Source organism: Gossypium arboreum, chromosome 4 (assembly GCF_025698485.1).
Source record: "Gossypium arboreum isolate Shixiya-1 chromosome 4, ASM2569848v2, whole genome shotgun sequence".
In the NCBI taxonomy this organism is placed as follows: domain Eukaryota; kingdom Viridiplantae; phylum Streptophyta; class Magnoliopsida; order Malvales; family Malvaceae; genus Gossypium; species Gossypium arboreum.
The window spans coordinates 111533545-111550915 of record NC_069073.1 but is presented as its reverse complement, the minus strand read 5'-3'; the positions used below and the strand labels follow the sequence as shown (position 1 = coordinate 111550915).

Below are 17371 nucleotides of genomic sequence, written 5' to 3'. Positions count from 1 at the left end.
GTATTCTTCCATTTCACTAGAATTTTACCTGTTGAACACATCGGAATATAACTCGGATACATGGAAAGTTTGCACATAAGTGCCACATATGTAGCCAAGCTACCATGTAACCCGCCCATAAGCGAACTCGGACTCAACTCAACGAGCTCGGGAGTTCGCATCCATAAGTGAACTCAGACTCAACTCAACGAGCTCGGATGCCTAGTTACATCTCACAAACTCAGACTCAACTCAACGAGTTAGGACGTTCGTATCCATAAGTGAACTCGGACTCAACTCAATGAGTTCGGATGCCTAAATATCCGAATCTATTCCTAAGGTTCAACGAGACTTTCCTCGTTCGTACTCCTTTACCATTCTCCTTGGAATACCCATGATGATACTTCGGTAGTCTTTCACATTTTTCACATAATTCATAAAATTTTTGCATGTTGTCCAACAATGACCACAAAGCATAAAGTTGCATGATAATAATCATTATATCATATAAATTGCTTTAAATGATTTAAAATAATAGTTATATTACAATTATTACATTTGAACTTACCTCGTATGCGAAAATGGTCATTTTTACCATTTTGTCCACAACTTGGTATTTTGCCGATTTTAGCTCGAATTTCGATTTTTCTTGCTAATTAAGGCTTAAAAGTGTTAAAACCCTAGCTATGGTGGAGAGAAAAATTTGGCAGCAACTTATGGAGAAGATGATCATTTTTATGTTATTTTTCCCGTTTTATTTCATTTAATATCAAAATGACCAAAATGCCATTCCTTATTAAACTTTCAAAAATTTTATCCATGTCTAATTTTTGTTTATAAACTTAGAAATTGGTCAAATTGCTATTTAAGACCTCCTAATTAATATTTCAAAGCAATTTCATACTAGAAACTTCTAGAATGCAAATTTTGTAACTTATTCAATTTAGTCCCTAACTTCAAATTAAGCACTTTATGCATAGAATTTCTTCACGAAATTTTCACACAATCATGCAATCATATCATAGACCTCAAAATAATCATAAAATAATTATTTCTATCTCGAATTTGTGGTCCCAAAACCACTATTCCGATTAGGCTCTAATTCGGAATATCACACTTAACTTACTGACAAGTCAGGCAGCAAGCAATAAAGTCGGTAACTTTACGTTTTAACCCTGACCACCAGTACAACTCTCGGAGATCTCGGTACATCTTGTTCCCACTGGGATGCATAGCATAAGGGCTACTATGCACCTCCCGCAGAATCGACTGTTTTAAGTCATCATCATCCGATACACAGATCCGTCCTTGGAAACACAGTACCCCATCCTTATTAACCCCAAAATAACGTAGTAACTCAACTCTCAATCTGATAGAACCTCAACTCAAGTGACTTATCTCCCATCTGTTTATCCCTAATCTAATCAATCCATGTTGGTCTTACTTGCAGCTTAGCCAATAGACTCCCATCGTCGAATAAACTAAGTCGAGTAAACATCACTCTCAAATCGGTCATAGCTTTACGGCTTAACGTATCGGCCACCACATTGGCCTTACTAGGATGACACTCAATACTGCAGTCATAATCCTTTAGCAGTTCAACCCACCGATGCTGCCTAAGGTTTAACTCTTTCTGAGTAAGGAGATATTTGAGACTTTTGTGATCAGTGTAGATGGTACACTTCTCACTGTACAGATAGTGCCTCCAGATCTTAAGAACAAAGACTACTGCTGCCAACTCCAAGTCTTACGTCAGATAATTAGCTTCATGGGTCTTGAGCTTACGAGATGCGTAAGCAACAAGTTTACCATCTTGCATCAGAACACAACCTAGACTTACATGTGATGCATCACTGTATACCACGAAGCCTTTACCGAGTTCAGGCTGAATCAGAACAGGTGCCTGAGTTAACACAGTTTTGAACTTCTCAAAGCTCTCCTGCTGTGCATCAGTCCACACTAAAGGAACTCCTTTACGTAGAAACTTAGTCATCGGAGCTGCGATTAAAGAGAACCCCTCTACGAAACATCGATGATATCCTACCAGCCCCAAAAAACTGCGAATTTTCGATACATTCCTCGGCTGTTTCCAATCCAACATAGCCTCAATCTTATGAAGATCCACATGAATCCCCTCAGCAGAAACCACATACCCCAAAAAGGTTACCTATCGGAGCTAGAACTCACATTTCGTGAACTTCGCAAACAACTGTTTCTCTCACAGAGTCTGCAGAACTACCTTGAGATGCTCATCGTGCTCTTCCTTTAACTTAAAATACACTAAGATGTCTTCGATGAACACCACCACAAACTGATATAAGTAGGGCTGAAATACTCAGTTCATCAAGTCCATAAATACCGCTGGTACATTCATCAACCCAAAGGGCATAACTAGGAACTCGTAATGTCCATAACGAGTCCTAAATGCCGTCTTATGTATATCGGCCTCCTTTACTCTCAACTAATGGTAACCCGATTACAGATCAATCTTAGAGAATACTGACGCCCCTCTGAACTGATCAAATAAGTCGTCTATTCTTGAAAGTGGGCATTTATTCATGATCGTCAACTTGTTCAACTGACGATAGTCGATACGCATCCTCAAAGTATCATCCTTTTTCTTTAGAAACAGTACAGGTGCTCCCCACAGAAACACACTAGGACAAATAAACCCATGATCTAACAGTTTTTTAATTTGAGCCTTAAGTTCTGTTAGCTGTTTCGTTGCCATTCGATAAGGGGCGACAGACACCGAAACTGTACCAAGAATCAACTTGATACCAAATTCTACCTCACGACTCGGAGGCAATCTCGGTAATTCTTCTGGAAAAATATCTGAAAAGTCCCTTACAGTTTGGATGTCGTTAATCGAAGAATCCGTAGAATCATCAACACTGATGTAAGCCAAGAATGCTTCACACCCTTTCCTCACTAACTTCTCTGCCCTCAATGTAAATATCATATTAGTCAAATAGTCTCGGTGTTCCCCAATCACGACCACTTCATTATCCCCATCGGTCCTCAGAACAACCCTTTTCGTAGCACAGTCCAGACTCACTCGATGTTTGACTAACTAGTCCATACCCAGAATTAAATCAAACTCCCCAAATGAAAGCTCCTTTAAATCCGCCAAAAACACTGTCCCCTAGACCTCTAGCGGAACATCTCTATACAACTTATCCACTTGAACAGACTGCCCCAAAAGACTTATCACAGTCAACTCACTATTAGTATTCTCGACTAAAATCCCTAAAATCTTAGACACAGTACTAGCTACATATGAGTGGGTAGAGCCTATGTCTATCAATACCAAATAAGGTACATTAAAAATTAAGAACGTACCCGGAGCATCTCAATCTTTATGACGACGTGCAGCATAAATCAAATAGGCTATCTTACCTCAGTCGATCCAGCACCTCTGCCCGGTGCTTTCTGTCCTCGAGCCATACTGTTACCATCCCTAGCCTGACCACGGCCCCTAGGTGGCTGCTAAACTACTCTTGGCGGTTACGCAGTCTTATTAACCGGAGTTTGCATCTGATTAGCTTTCAATGGGTAATCCTTAACGCGATGCTCAGTAGACCCACATCTAAGACAAGCTCCAGTAGCTCTCCAACCCTCGCCCAGATGGCGTTTATTACAGTGCTGACAGATCGTCAACTCAGTAGGTGCAACAGTAGGCCAACTCTTACGGGCCTATCAGACCTGAGCTTTTTCCTATGCCTCATCCCAGAATTCAAAGGCTCTGTATCCCTCTTAGCCTTCCCTCTGTCTCGGTTTTGATGCTCAGTGCACTTTACTTCCTCGACAATTTTCACTTTTTCAACCAGTGCAAAGAAATCTCGCTTCCTCTGAGGAGTTATCAAAACCCGTAAACTGTCTCAGAAACCATCCTCTAAACAGACACAGCACTCATACTCTGTCACCATTATGCCCCTCACATAACAGCTCAGTCTTAGAAACTCGGCCTCATACTCAGCCACTGAATAATCTCTCTGAGTAAGATTAAGGAACTCCCACCTCCGAGCGTTGATATAACTTGCCCCCACATATTTACTCTGGAAAGAAATCTGAAACAGATCGGCCTGAGTGCCCTCCTTAACCGTCAAACACCACTGATACACTTCATCGCGAAGTAGTGAAATAGCCACCTTGAGCTTTTACTTTGCAGAAAAATCCAGATCGTCCATAATACGTTTCGTGGCCTCCATCCAATACTCAGCCACATTAGGAGCAACTCCAGCGATCCCCCTGGATAACTCTGCCCCATTGGAACGAAGTTGTTCCGTAACCGACCCACGGCCCCCAGAACTAGTGTTGTGCCCAATGACCCTATCCAAAATCTGTAGCATGGCTTGGGATAGTGCATCGTCCCTAGCCGCACGATCATGATACCCAATCCTAGATCCAGTCTCAGTAACAGGGGACACTAGTGTCTTGCTAATGTCCAGATTTGGAATCGTATCAGATGCGAAGGACTCAGCTTGAGCCCCTTTACGGCCCCTACCTCGGCCTCTAATAGCCCGTCCACGAGTACCACGTGTGCTCATCATAATTTTGGACTCATCTGTATTAATAGTTTTATACAGATCAGTTTACAGTTTTAATATTTATTAACAAATATTTTATGCAGTAAAGTTATCAGAGTATTCATAATCTATTATCGCAAGTCGCAGTTTACTATGGTTTTCAGTTTGCACTACTTAGTGTGTTTCAATAGAGCTCACTACCTATAGTATTTTCATAGTATACAACAGTATTTTCAAACAGATCCAAACAGCATTTCAATATATTCTAAGCATGCTTTCAGACAATTTAAATAGAGTTTTAGAAACTTACAAGATCGGCGCCGGAGACTCAGTGTATCACTTATTCATCAAAATATTACAAATCATTTTACAAATCATTTCTCAAAAACCATTCTTTTTACAACCCAAATCCACAGTCGAGTTTTACAATCTGGCTCTGATATCACTAAATGTAACACCCCAAAGTCGGCCTAGACGTTATGGCCGGATCCGACAATGTCACATAAGAGTATTTTTAGAAAACTGTTTCAGTACATAAAAACTGTTCAAATTATTATCTTTTACTTAATTCAGAAAACCCTTAATTTATTTATTGGTTCGGAAACATTTCTTAGTACGCGGAAGCTTTAAAATCCAAACAACTTTTGGTACCGTCTTACTTACAAAAACCTTAGTTAATTTTAGAAAAACATGCTTAGCCGTTATAGTTTATATTCCAAAATCACAGTTCAAAAACCTAAATTAAAACCAAAAGTCCAAGTCCAAAATTACATCAAAATTCCCCCCAAAATAATGAAAATAATGGATAAAACAAAAGCAATAAGTTCATAAACCAAAATGTATGTGGTCGTGGTCACCGTCGAGTCTTCCACTGTACAGATCTGCCTATAGCTGGGGATTATCTGAACAAATAAAACAAATAAAGGGTGAGTTTTCACAACTCAGTGTGTACATCCCACGCTTCAAAGATGCATACGATCGATAATGTACGATCGGTCATAATTCGGGCTTGAACCCTTTTACAGAATCAGTGTGGGCCTTGGCCCACTCAGAAACAGAATCAGATACAACTTAGGGCCTTAACCCATCTCAGATATAGCATGCATAATAGATCGGAATAATAGAGACATGCCCACCAACCCTGCACACCAACTCCGTCCAACCCAACACACCATGTGGGGATAAAATCGACCCACCTATCCCTCCACACCAAATATGGGGATAAAATCAACTCATCCAACCCTACACACTATAGAGCACCATAAAATGGCACGTCATAAATATGTAGCTTAGCTGCCAGATAACAGGCTTTAAAGGCCTTTCAGATACTTCCTTCAACTTCATCAAGCCCACCCCAATGCAATGCATCATACAAGGATGCCATGGTATAATGTAGATTAACAGACATATTTTTATATCTAGAACAGACAGATATACATGCTAAGTGTAACATGGCAGTACATACATCGTAATATCAGATCACTGAATTAATGGTCCAAGTAAGGCTTACCAACCCTCCGACAGGTCACAATCGACTTGATCGACCCGTGGAACCTTACAGAATATTTCAGAAAAATGAGCTCATACGCCCATGTGGCTTGCCCGTGTGGGCCTACACGCCCGTATGGCCCACACGGCCCAAATTATCCTTGGCCGTGTGGATCACACGATATGGCCCAGTATTCCATACGTCCGTGTGGTTCACTTGTGTAGCCCACACGGCTCAGTTGGCCGAGCCCGTGTCTCACACACGGCCTTGCCAACCATCACACGGTCGTGTCTGTCGCACCCGTGTCGTGTGTGCAGGGTCTAGTTCGTCGATCACACGCCCGTGTGGCGTCGACAGAATAATTTTTGACTTTCGTCGAATATCATTTTCTGTGTAATCAGAGTACACACTTGGTTTGATTTTGACAAGTAATCACTCCAGAGCACTCCAGAACCTATACTTGACAATTGAACCCCAATTTTAGTCACTTAATCTAAAACTTAAATGAAGTTATAATGGAACGCCCATCACTCAAATGAAAAAACCCTTACCTTTGATCGAAACGCGAAGTTCACGCTTTCAACCCGTCAATGGGAATGATTTACAGACTCTGGATCGATCCCTAAACCAGAAAGAACTCCTCTTAGTGAAAATATATTCAGAAACACATAGATAGACAAAAGATGAAACTTACCAACTAATGTCGAAAGGAAAGCAGAGATGACGAAGGCTAACGAGCGATGACAAACAAAGAAAGAAATATGGGACTGAAGAAAAACAGAGGTCAGCATGGGGAAGAGGAGAGAAATGGTTGAAATTTTTGGAAAGAAAAAGAATTTTTTCTGTTATGGGGGAAAAACAATAAAAACTAATCCTGATAGCCACTCCTCTAAAATCTCCTCAAATCTCTCTGTACAAGCTCCCCCAGTAACTCCACCACTTAGAATCCCATCCTACTCCAAACTCTTACACGGCTCAAGCAGCAAAACAAATCTCTCGTTCACACAAGGATACGAACTCCAAACCTTCAACGACTTCACACCCCACTTAACCACCAAACCAACAGACCCATTCTTATAAGCTTTGACAAATAAACACATATAAGCCTAATAACCAAAGACAATGCTTTATTCAAATAAAAACCAAAATCTTTCTCAAGCTAAGGCTTAAACTTGGGACCTCACACACACACACACCTAGAATACTTAACCATTGAAGCAAATACACAATTGTGTTAATTAATTACATATTTATAAAATTTGGGGCATTACAATTAATATTTAATATTAAATAATATTTCCTTCTAAAAACATTTATTTTTCTTTTATAAAATAAGTATCTTTATTTTCAAATTTTCATTTCATTAAATAAAAATTCTAATTTGATTTATTAATTTTAATATTTATAATTTAAATTATTGTTAACTATTAAAATAAAATATTTGAAAGGATTTTTAACTAAATTATGTTTTCAAAACATTAAAATTAATATTAAGAGATAAATTTAATTAAAAATATTTAAAGTTAATGAAAAATTTTAATAAATTCAAAGCTTAATAGTAAAATTCAGATCACATAAATAGTGATAGATTTCAATATTCCCAATGGCAAATTTGAATTTAACTCATTTATGCTTTTATTATGTTTTTCAAAATTGTAACCCGAAAATAAAAGATTTATGAGAATAAATAAATTCATAGGTTTTCTATATGCAATTAGATTTTTGTTTATTCTTTGTAGCTTAAGAGATGTTAGTAAGTAGACTTGATTATGGGCCGGGCCAAGTCGGGTGGCCCGTCCGAAAAGTGGGAGGGTTTGAGCAAAAATGTAGACTTGAAAAATGGGCTTGAAAAAAAAAAGGTAAGGCTCATTTTCTAAACAGGCGAGGCCTCGAGTAAGCTTTTTTTGGCTTGAGCTCGGCCCGAGTTTTAAAAAAAAAGTTGCTTTTTTACTTTTTTTTATTCTTTTGCTATTATTTCACTATTATATTGCTACTATTTTATTGCTATTATTTGGATTTTATATAACTCTTATTTTATTATTAATTTTGCTACTATTTTGGAGGTATTTGCTTGTTAAGTTGCACCTATCTTAGTTTTATTTAAGTATATATATTTTTAATTTTTCCCATTTGTTGGGAAACATTTATTTTAATGTTTTAGTTTATTTGATGTATTATATTTTTAAAATTTATTTTATATAAACAATTTTAATATGAACTAGCCAAGTCAGGTTTGAATTTTAGCATTTTTATCTAGCTTGGGCTTAGGCAAAATTTTAGGCCCATGATTTGATCGAGCCGAGCCCAAGCCTAGAAAACGGGCCTAAAATTTTAACTTAGCCTGACCCAGTCTATGATCAGCTCTATTAGCAAGGATAAGGCTTTTAAATAATTCAAAAAAATTAAATGAGTTCTCTATTTTAATTTTCTATTATATTATTTTTTATATTTTCTCTTTTTTTTTTCATTTAATTATTACATAATACATTATCAACATGAGTTTTTCAAAATTAGTGAGTTATAAAATTTATTATTGATTTCGTTATTAAAGAATTCAAACTAGAGTTTTGTTAAGGGAGTCAACAGAGTTGGGAGTCCCTTATGTCGACTCCCTCGATTAGTGGATTTGCAAAACTCAAGCGAGAGGTGTCAGTCTAATGTGTGTTATGATAATAGAGCTTACTTAGGTGTGCAAGAAATAAACCACCAACCTAAGGCTTATAGGCCAATAGGCTACTTACATGTAACAATGATACCACTCAAGTACCTTAAATTCCCATGTGAGCTCCTCTCTTTATCTTTGCAAGTCTACCAATTAAGATGTTCTATTCTCTGTGAACCAAACCCATCGGGTAGCCGCTCACAACATGCAAGCTCTTGGCAGAGCAAGAGAGACAACCCCCTCGATTGGGGGACAATACCTTCGATTTTTTAGGGGCCAATCATCTGCTAAATAGACAACATTTCGAAAACTTCTCCCTCAAAAAATTTGACCCCTCAACAAGTAATTTCATTAGATTAAAATCCCTAGATATAATGTGTAAGAATTATTTATGATGAGCAACTGTGGGGTGGAAAACAATGCTTGACACATTATTAAAATAAAATTTTGCTACAATTAAAACATTTGGATGAAAATATTGTGTAAAAATAGGTTTTTTACAAGTTCAAAAGAAATTAAATGATTCTTAAAGGACTTAATTGGCAATTGTTGGGAGGAAATAATGGTAAGGTTGAAAATGGTTTATTGATGAAAATTTGGGTAAAGTAGAGAAGGTGGTAGATATGTGTGGTTCACCTTGTTTAATACAAGACAGAGAGCCATCTGACGGAGTGACTAGATATGGTAGATAGAAGAGAGAAGAAGAGGGTGAGAAGAAAGAGTTATGGATGGATCATTCGTTGTCCGATTGTTCTAAGCCTTATATACCCTTATTCCTTTATCCCTAAGTGTCACGTGTTGAGCTATCATTGGTAGGTTAGATTGAAATGGTCAAGTGGTTTGATGGTATAAGTCTAGGAAGGGTGGAGCTAAGCATCTATAACGGTTAACAAATGGGACCCATTTGGCTGTTGGCCTAAAAGATCTCAACGAAGGGTTCTTCTGAAGGATCGATTCATTCCATTCGTGGGCTTACTACTCAATCCAAACACTAAAGTTGTAACCTGGTTTAATACTTGTTAGAACGAACCCATTTAGTAGGAATAACTTTGTAATCATCGATAATCTATGGAGATATGATCTGTCTAGTGTCTCTATCTTGGAAAATCACCATGTTTTAATGGAAAATATGGTCCAATTCATTTGCCTACCATGGTTGAGATTAAGAAAAACTTAATGAGATTGAGGATACTTATGTATCGTGTAGAAAAAGCAGTATATAATCATCTATTTGTTCAGCGTGACTTTGCACATGCAACTGGGCTTGGGATTAAGAATATATCGATTTCAAGACAATGATATGTTGAAAGTCAATGCAACTTCTAGATAAATTCAAAAATTATCCTTTAAGAGATATTTCTTTAGGAAGATTCTAGAATATAAAATAAAGAAATAAGATATTCTCCAAAATACTAGATATTCTAGATGAACATTCTAACTATTAGATATTTGTAAAATTAATGGAAATGATGTTTACATGTGTAAAACCTTTTACCCGATCCGATCGCCAAGTTCGAATATTTGATGCAACAAGAATATGAATAACTTAACACATATCTATTCTAATTTGAATACATCTATAGACAACTTAGGTATTCAAATTACTCCATAAAATCTATACACGCATTGTATTAGTTCCAATTTCTTACAACCTAACACTTTTAGTGACCTAATAATTATTTACAATTTACAATTCAACCCCGTTTAGACTTAGTCAACTTCAACCCTAAGGCGTGGCCTTTATGGGTGCTCCTCTATATATATGAACAACTATCGCGCATCACATAACTCCGATGGAGTTTGGTTTGGTCCCTCTTGATTTTTTTGAGCCTTTTTCTAACCTACATTAAAGCAACAATTTTATAAGTTTGGGAGAACTTAGTGAAATCTATATATAAAATGCGTGAAAGACTACACAGATCTTAAGAAATTGATATTTCTGGCTCAGAATTAAGCTCTTTGAATTTAATAGGAGAATTTACGAACTTAGTTGACAAGGCTCATACATTATGCATTATGCATTCTAAGTCGTTTATTGGCGGACTTAGACCTTGGTTTGATCCTGACCATGTTTTCTCTTGGGTCTAACCACCTCTCCATCTTTCATTATTCCACCTCCCTGGTATTCGTTCATCACTTCTGGCTGGCAACGCTTGGTGTCTACCTAATTAAATGTTGTAACTATGGTCTTTACCAAAATACAATACCTTCATTTCTTTGAAGAACTAGTGTTGATAATGCAGTACCATAGTACCCACTCTTTCAGCCCGTACTTTCAAGATGCTCCATTAGACATGTGGTTCCTTACATACTATCTCTTGCTCAAGTATTTCTTGAAGGTTTCTACATTTGGTAGATCAACAAGATTTTTAATATGTTTCACGGTCTTGACAGACTTTCATTCTTCACGATTATCTGGCGGACTCTATTTATCATTTAGCCTTGGGCTGACATTTTCTCCCATGAAGACTCTGGTCAATCTACCCGAACCTTCGGCTACCTCTTTTCGACTTACAAATTAAGTATGTGTACTATTTTAACCCATTCTGTATCTACTGAAACAATGTGGATTTGTGCCTACCTTAGCGGACTCGCTTTGATGTACATGACTTTTACCTCATTATTTAAGGATTCTCTTCCTTCTATCACCTTAACTGGTTTGGGACACTTCCTTGGATCCACTCATCATCGTCTTTGGTGAATTCTCTCATTATCCTGTTAGTCCGTTTTTCCCTTAAGCACCAAGTTTAATCGGTCTTGTGACTTATTGCACCAGTCACACTATGAACTCTACTTTATACCTTGGCATGTCTCCTAGTATACTAATCTGTGGACTTTACACATATAACCCAATGTTTTACGTATTGACAGACTTTCCTGTGTTTATTGTCTCAGTGGACTACCCTGGGTTTAGTGTCCTGATGGACTCTCTATGTTGCCATGGGGAAGCCATAGTTTTACACCTTAATGTCTTGGCAAATTCCATTAGTTGCCATAGTGAGCTATGGTCTTACACCTTAAACCTCTTTAAGGTGTCACCCCAAAAGACCTTACCACCGTTGTAATATAGCCTCATAGAGCCTATTGACCGTCGTTGCGACGCTACTCTATGGAACCTAAAAATCATTGTAATGGTGTTGCTCTAATGAACCATTCAATATCATTCCATATCATATCTAACCTTGATGCTCGAACACCACAATATCCCCTCCACAAGGCCTAGAGCTTCGCACATCACGATTTTCACCCGGCGACACCAGATTGTGAAATCTAATGGAATTCTATTTCTCTATCTAGCCCCCCTGTAACACTTCTTAATCGATCTGGTCATTGGACTTAAGCTACAGAGTGCTACAGTTAAAGCCAAAATAGAACACATTCAATTCACATCAGTTATTTCAAATAAACATAAAATTTCTTCATAAATACACAATTAACATTCAAATTATACATGAATCATACAATCATAATCAAATCAATACATAATCACTCAATATAAATCTTTTTCAGGGCTTATAAAACTAAAAATTATACGTATTCACTAGTATCAACCTAAAAATTAACTAGGATTAATTTGCAACATTTTCAAAATTACAAATAAAATATATCATAAATAAAACCTTCCAATAACCAATCATGTCATAAACATTCAAATATTATGAAATATAATTAAATTCGAGTGTAAATCGAGCTTACGAAAGCTCTAAAATTAACTTGGAAACACATAGGGATCAAATCGTAACATTTTTGAAAGATAACGATAATTATACAAAACAGGGGTCACACGGCCGTGCGTCCATGCTGTGTAACTCATTGAACCCATACGGACCAATTTTCAAATTTCATCAAAATCACATGGTCGTGTGGCTGGGTCGTGTGACAAACTAAAACTGTGTGATACATATACTTCCTAATTTCTAAAGAGCACATGGTCGTGTCATTAGCCTATGTATGACACACGACCATGTGTCAAATCGTGTGGTGCAAAAATAAGCCACTACATGTATAGCTCAATTTAACCATTCAAAATGACCTAAAATGCACATTTAGCCAACACAAATATGTAACAGCCAAATTTTTTAGTGATGTCGGAAACAGTGATTCGAGATCACTAAATCTGACGAGTAAGTTTAGAAATGTTAACAAATAATAATTATAGGCCAAGCGCGAACTTAAAAGAATCATTTTTAATTAGTGAATTTTGCGATTTTAAAAGAATTCATCAGGTAAATTTGGTTGAAAATGAGGTATCGAGACCTTGGATTTATAAACCGAGCCATAAATATTTTTATAAATATTTATGGAGTGTTATTAAGTTAGTATTAAAGTTTCGTTAGAAAATTTTAACGTTTGGTTAGTCAATTAATTAAAAAGGACTAAATTGAAAATAGTGCGAAATTTGTTAAATTGTGATTAAATAGTTTAAGTGATTAAAAAGGAGGGATTTAAAAGGCAATTGGACCCAAATTGTATGGGCTGGACGGTTGGGCAAGAAAATCAGCAAAAAAGACAAGGAGAAACAAGGGCAAAATGGGAAATTTTGCAAATTAAACATATAAAACAAGACAAATTTGAAAAATCTAGAGATATCATCATTTTTCTTCAGCAAAAACGCCATGGGAGGTCTGAAAGATGCTGGTTTTTCATACTTTGACATATGTGAGTTCAATTCTTACCCTTTTCTTTGAGATTTTTATGTTTTTGTGACTTTTACAATTAGGTCCAAGTGTTTAATTCATTAGTTTTTGATTTTATGAACAAAATTAAAAGCTATCATTGATAAGTGTTAGCTGTTTATGATGAAATAAAATGAATTTGAAGCTTTGATTTTGTTGTTTGATGATTTTATCAAGTAATTTCAATAGATATTGATTTTAGGACCTAATTGTGAAAAAGTTGTGAATTAAGGTTTAGTGTTAAAATTCTGAATAGTTTAGAATTATGGAATAAAATGTTAATTGAGAAAAATTAGCTTAATAGATGGGCTAATTGAGCAAGGACTGAATTGTATGACCTTTGAAATTTAGAGGAAAAATGGTAGTAAACATCTTGAACTAAAAAATATTGGACAGCAGAAGTAGACTAACTTTGAAAAATCACCATAAATTGTATAAATCGAATTAGAAGATGCATAAAATGTGAAATTAAATCATATTGAGTCTAGTTTTTCATAGAAAAAACAGTGTAAGCAATGGATTTGTAAATTATGAGATATAATTAATTTTGTGAGACAATGTTAGAATGAATTCGGGTTCCCCTATTTTGACTTTGGAAAATCACCAAAAATTGGAGAAAATTAATTAGAGTCTCAAATTTATATGATTAGAATCCTTAATGAGTCTATTTTCAATATAAATCAATGGGAACATTATCCGAGTTTTTTACTGTGATATAATTAATTTTTAGTGAAGAGATGTCAGAACTGTTGGATAGTGAAACAGGGGAAACTTAAATGAATAAACTGTACTAATTGGCTAAACAAAAAATTCTTCAAATTTTATGGTGGAATGATATGTGAGTCTAGTTTTAGGGAAAATTTACGGATCTTAATTTTGAGCTCTGTAGCTCGAATTATAAATAATTGAGTGACTATAACTCGTATGAACAGATTGATGTGAGCATTAATAAGTAAATTGTGAAATCGTACTTACAAGAATGTTATATACATTAAGGATGTGGAATGGAGAGGAGGAGGAGAAAAAAATATATATGAATATTCAGTTAGCATGGCTAATTTGCATGTTTTAAGCTCATGAACTAAATTGAATAAAAGTAAAACTTTAGGGGGCAATTTTATAAAAATGTCAAAAATGACTAAATTGAAGGGAATAAATTGTTTTATTATCTAAATTAATAAATTGAATGAAATTTTCAATTTAAGATTGGGTAAAATTTGGGAAAATGGTAAATTACCAATATGCCCCTAAATTTTGGTATTTCTGCAATTTAGTCAGGTAGGTTCGGATACCCTGAATGAGCATGTAAATATGAAAATTTAAGTATTGTATCGTATTTTATATGATATTTTGAATTGAATATATGAAAAGCATGTTACATGAAACATGAAAATGAATACTAAATAATATAAATTAATTGAAATTATTCTGAAAATTTCGATAATGCCTCGTATCTTATCCCGGTCTCAGGTACGGGTATGGGGTATTACATTTAATGGTATCAGAGCTAAGGTTTAACCGGTTCTCGAACCAAACGTAGCATATGTGAAGTCTAGAAATACATGCCATTATATAACTTGTGATAAGATAATGTAATATCTTCCAACTCTGATGAGATTTATTTTACTTAAAGATAGAGATACTTTCCCAACCGAGCTAATTACGATAATGATAAAAGCGATACTCAAATATATGAGCAAAAGTAGATTATGATGAGTCGGAACTCATAAAGGTATGAATAAATGTTATATTTAAATTTATGTGTATAGTAAGTAAAATTTTAAGGTAAGTATTAATATTGAATTGAATTTTTATGGATATATGTGATTGATGTGGAAATAGAATTTTGGATATATGTTATATTTGAAAATTTTATTAATTGGGAATGTGATGAAATTGATATGAATATGTGATTAATTGAAATGTGTATTGATTGGAAACTGGAAAGTGAATTGAATACCTTATTAACTGTACCGGACTGAGTCGGATATAGTTGGCATGCCATAGGATTTTGAGAAGGGATTTGGAGATGAGATTTGGATATGCTGATGTTTATATCCTTCGGATTTATCCGAAGAGGCACTTTGTGCTATTCTTGTAACACCCTCACGCCCGAAACCGTCACCGGAGTCAAACTTGAAGTGTTACTAAACTTATCTTACCTTTTAAAAAACTCTAAACCACTTATTTTAATTTTTGGAATAAACTATTTTTCTGCATCATGGTTGCTTAAAAATTCATTTCTCGAGTTTCAGAACTCAAAATTAAGATCAGTAAATTTTTCCTGAAACTAGACTCATATATCTATCTACTAATTTTTTTCTAGAATTTTTTACTTGGCCAATTAGTACAGTTTATTAGTTAAAGTTTACCCTGTTTCAAAACTCGACTGCACTGACCTCTTCTTACTACGAACCATTTTTCTTCCTGTAAAAAATTCATATGACTAAACTGTTTGTTTCTCTTAAAACTAGATTCAACAAGATTCTAATCATATAAATTAAACCTTATAATTATTTTTTTACAATTTATGGTGAATTTCCAAAGTTGAAACAGGGGATCCAGAAATCGCTCTGACCCTGTTTCACTAAAACTCAAATATCTCATAAAATATAATACCTTTACCTGTTTTGCTTATTCATAAGAAAATATACATAATAAGGTTTAATTTCATATATTATTCATCTTAAAACTATGTTTCTACAATTTTTAGTGATTTTTCAAAGTTACGTTATTTCTGTTACTTGAATCTGTTTTTAGGTTACTTTCACATTTTTCATAATTTTCATGTCATAATCATCATTCAATCATACATATTAATAAACATGTATATCATCGGCTATTTTATTAGCTAATCACTAGCAAGTATTTACACATCATTCATTGTTCATATTATACCAAAAGTAGCTAAGTTTCTATACATGCCATACCCAAAACAAAACATCTAGTTATACCGAGTTATTTCTTTGATAGTGTGATCGGCCTCCGACGTTTCCTTCGATCCCCGAGTGACTAGATAAGTACTATAAGAAGAAGAAAATAAAGAGATTAAGCACTAGGCTTAGTAAGCTTACAAGCAAATAAATCACAACATTCAACATAATGGATAATTATGCATAATATCATCTAACATCATAAATTTCTTTACCTCTCAATTTCTACTTCTTCTTTATTCCCTTACCTTCTTTCTTACCTGACCTTTCCTTTTTCATAAGTATAATCTAATTTTCCTTAGCTGTTAATTCACTGTAATTTAACTCGTATCCTGACCCGTTGAACCACTCGGAATACTAAGGATACTAGGTCGTTCTGTCATCAATATCTCGCCAATGCCATGTCTTTGACATGGACTTACATGAATTATTCCTGTCTCCAATGCCATATATAATATGGACTTACATGGCTCAATCCTGTCTCCAAAGCCATATTTCTAATATGGACTTACATGGCTCATTTCTGTTACATCATCTGTCAACCCTAATATCCCGACATTCCTAGGGTTCAACTGGGCTTTCTAACACTTTTCCTCTGTCACTTCACCTTAAATTCAACTTTAAATATTTTCATAACATAAATATATAAATGCTGGAAATTGAAAATAATAATGTAAAATAAAAGAATATTGCATTTATTTACTGTAACTTACCTTGATACAAAATGTGACTAAACTTTACAATTTAGTCCTTTACTTTTTCTTTTCCCCGATCTACTCCCGAATTTTGTTCTTCTTGATCTATAATAGAAAATTTAACTTATTTAATATTCACATTTATTAAAACAGTCCTTGACTCAAACTTTTTCAAAATTATATTTTTACCCCTAAACTTTCACATATTTGCACTTTTTCCCCAAGGCTCGTAAATTAAACTTCATCCTATTTTCTTATGTTTTATGACATGCTGATCATTTTTCCATTCTATAGAAATATCAAAATCACACTCTAACATATACTTATGACTATTGGTATTTTTTTTCCAATTTAAGCCCTTTTACTCGTTTTCACTTAAAACCGAGTAGCATAAGCTGTTTAACATAA

The 17371-nt window shown here is 35.1% G+C and overlaps 1 long non-coding RNA gene across 1 annotated transcript; it reads right to left on the bottom strand.

Annotated features, from left to right (window-relative positions):
• Positions 1-16151: 16151 nt before the first annotated feature.
• On the bottom strand, positions 16152-17065 carry LOC128291523 (uncharacterized). Its single transcript, XR_008281359.1, has 2 exons — positions 16982-17065; positions 16152-16358 (listed from the first exon to the last, which is right to left on the bottom strand). It is a non-coding gene; the product is annotated as an uncharacterized LOC128291523 (long non-coding RNA).
• Positions 17066-17371: the final 306 nt, after the last annotated feature.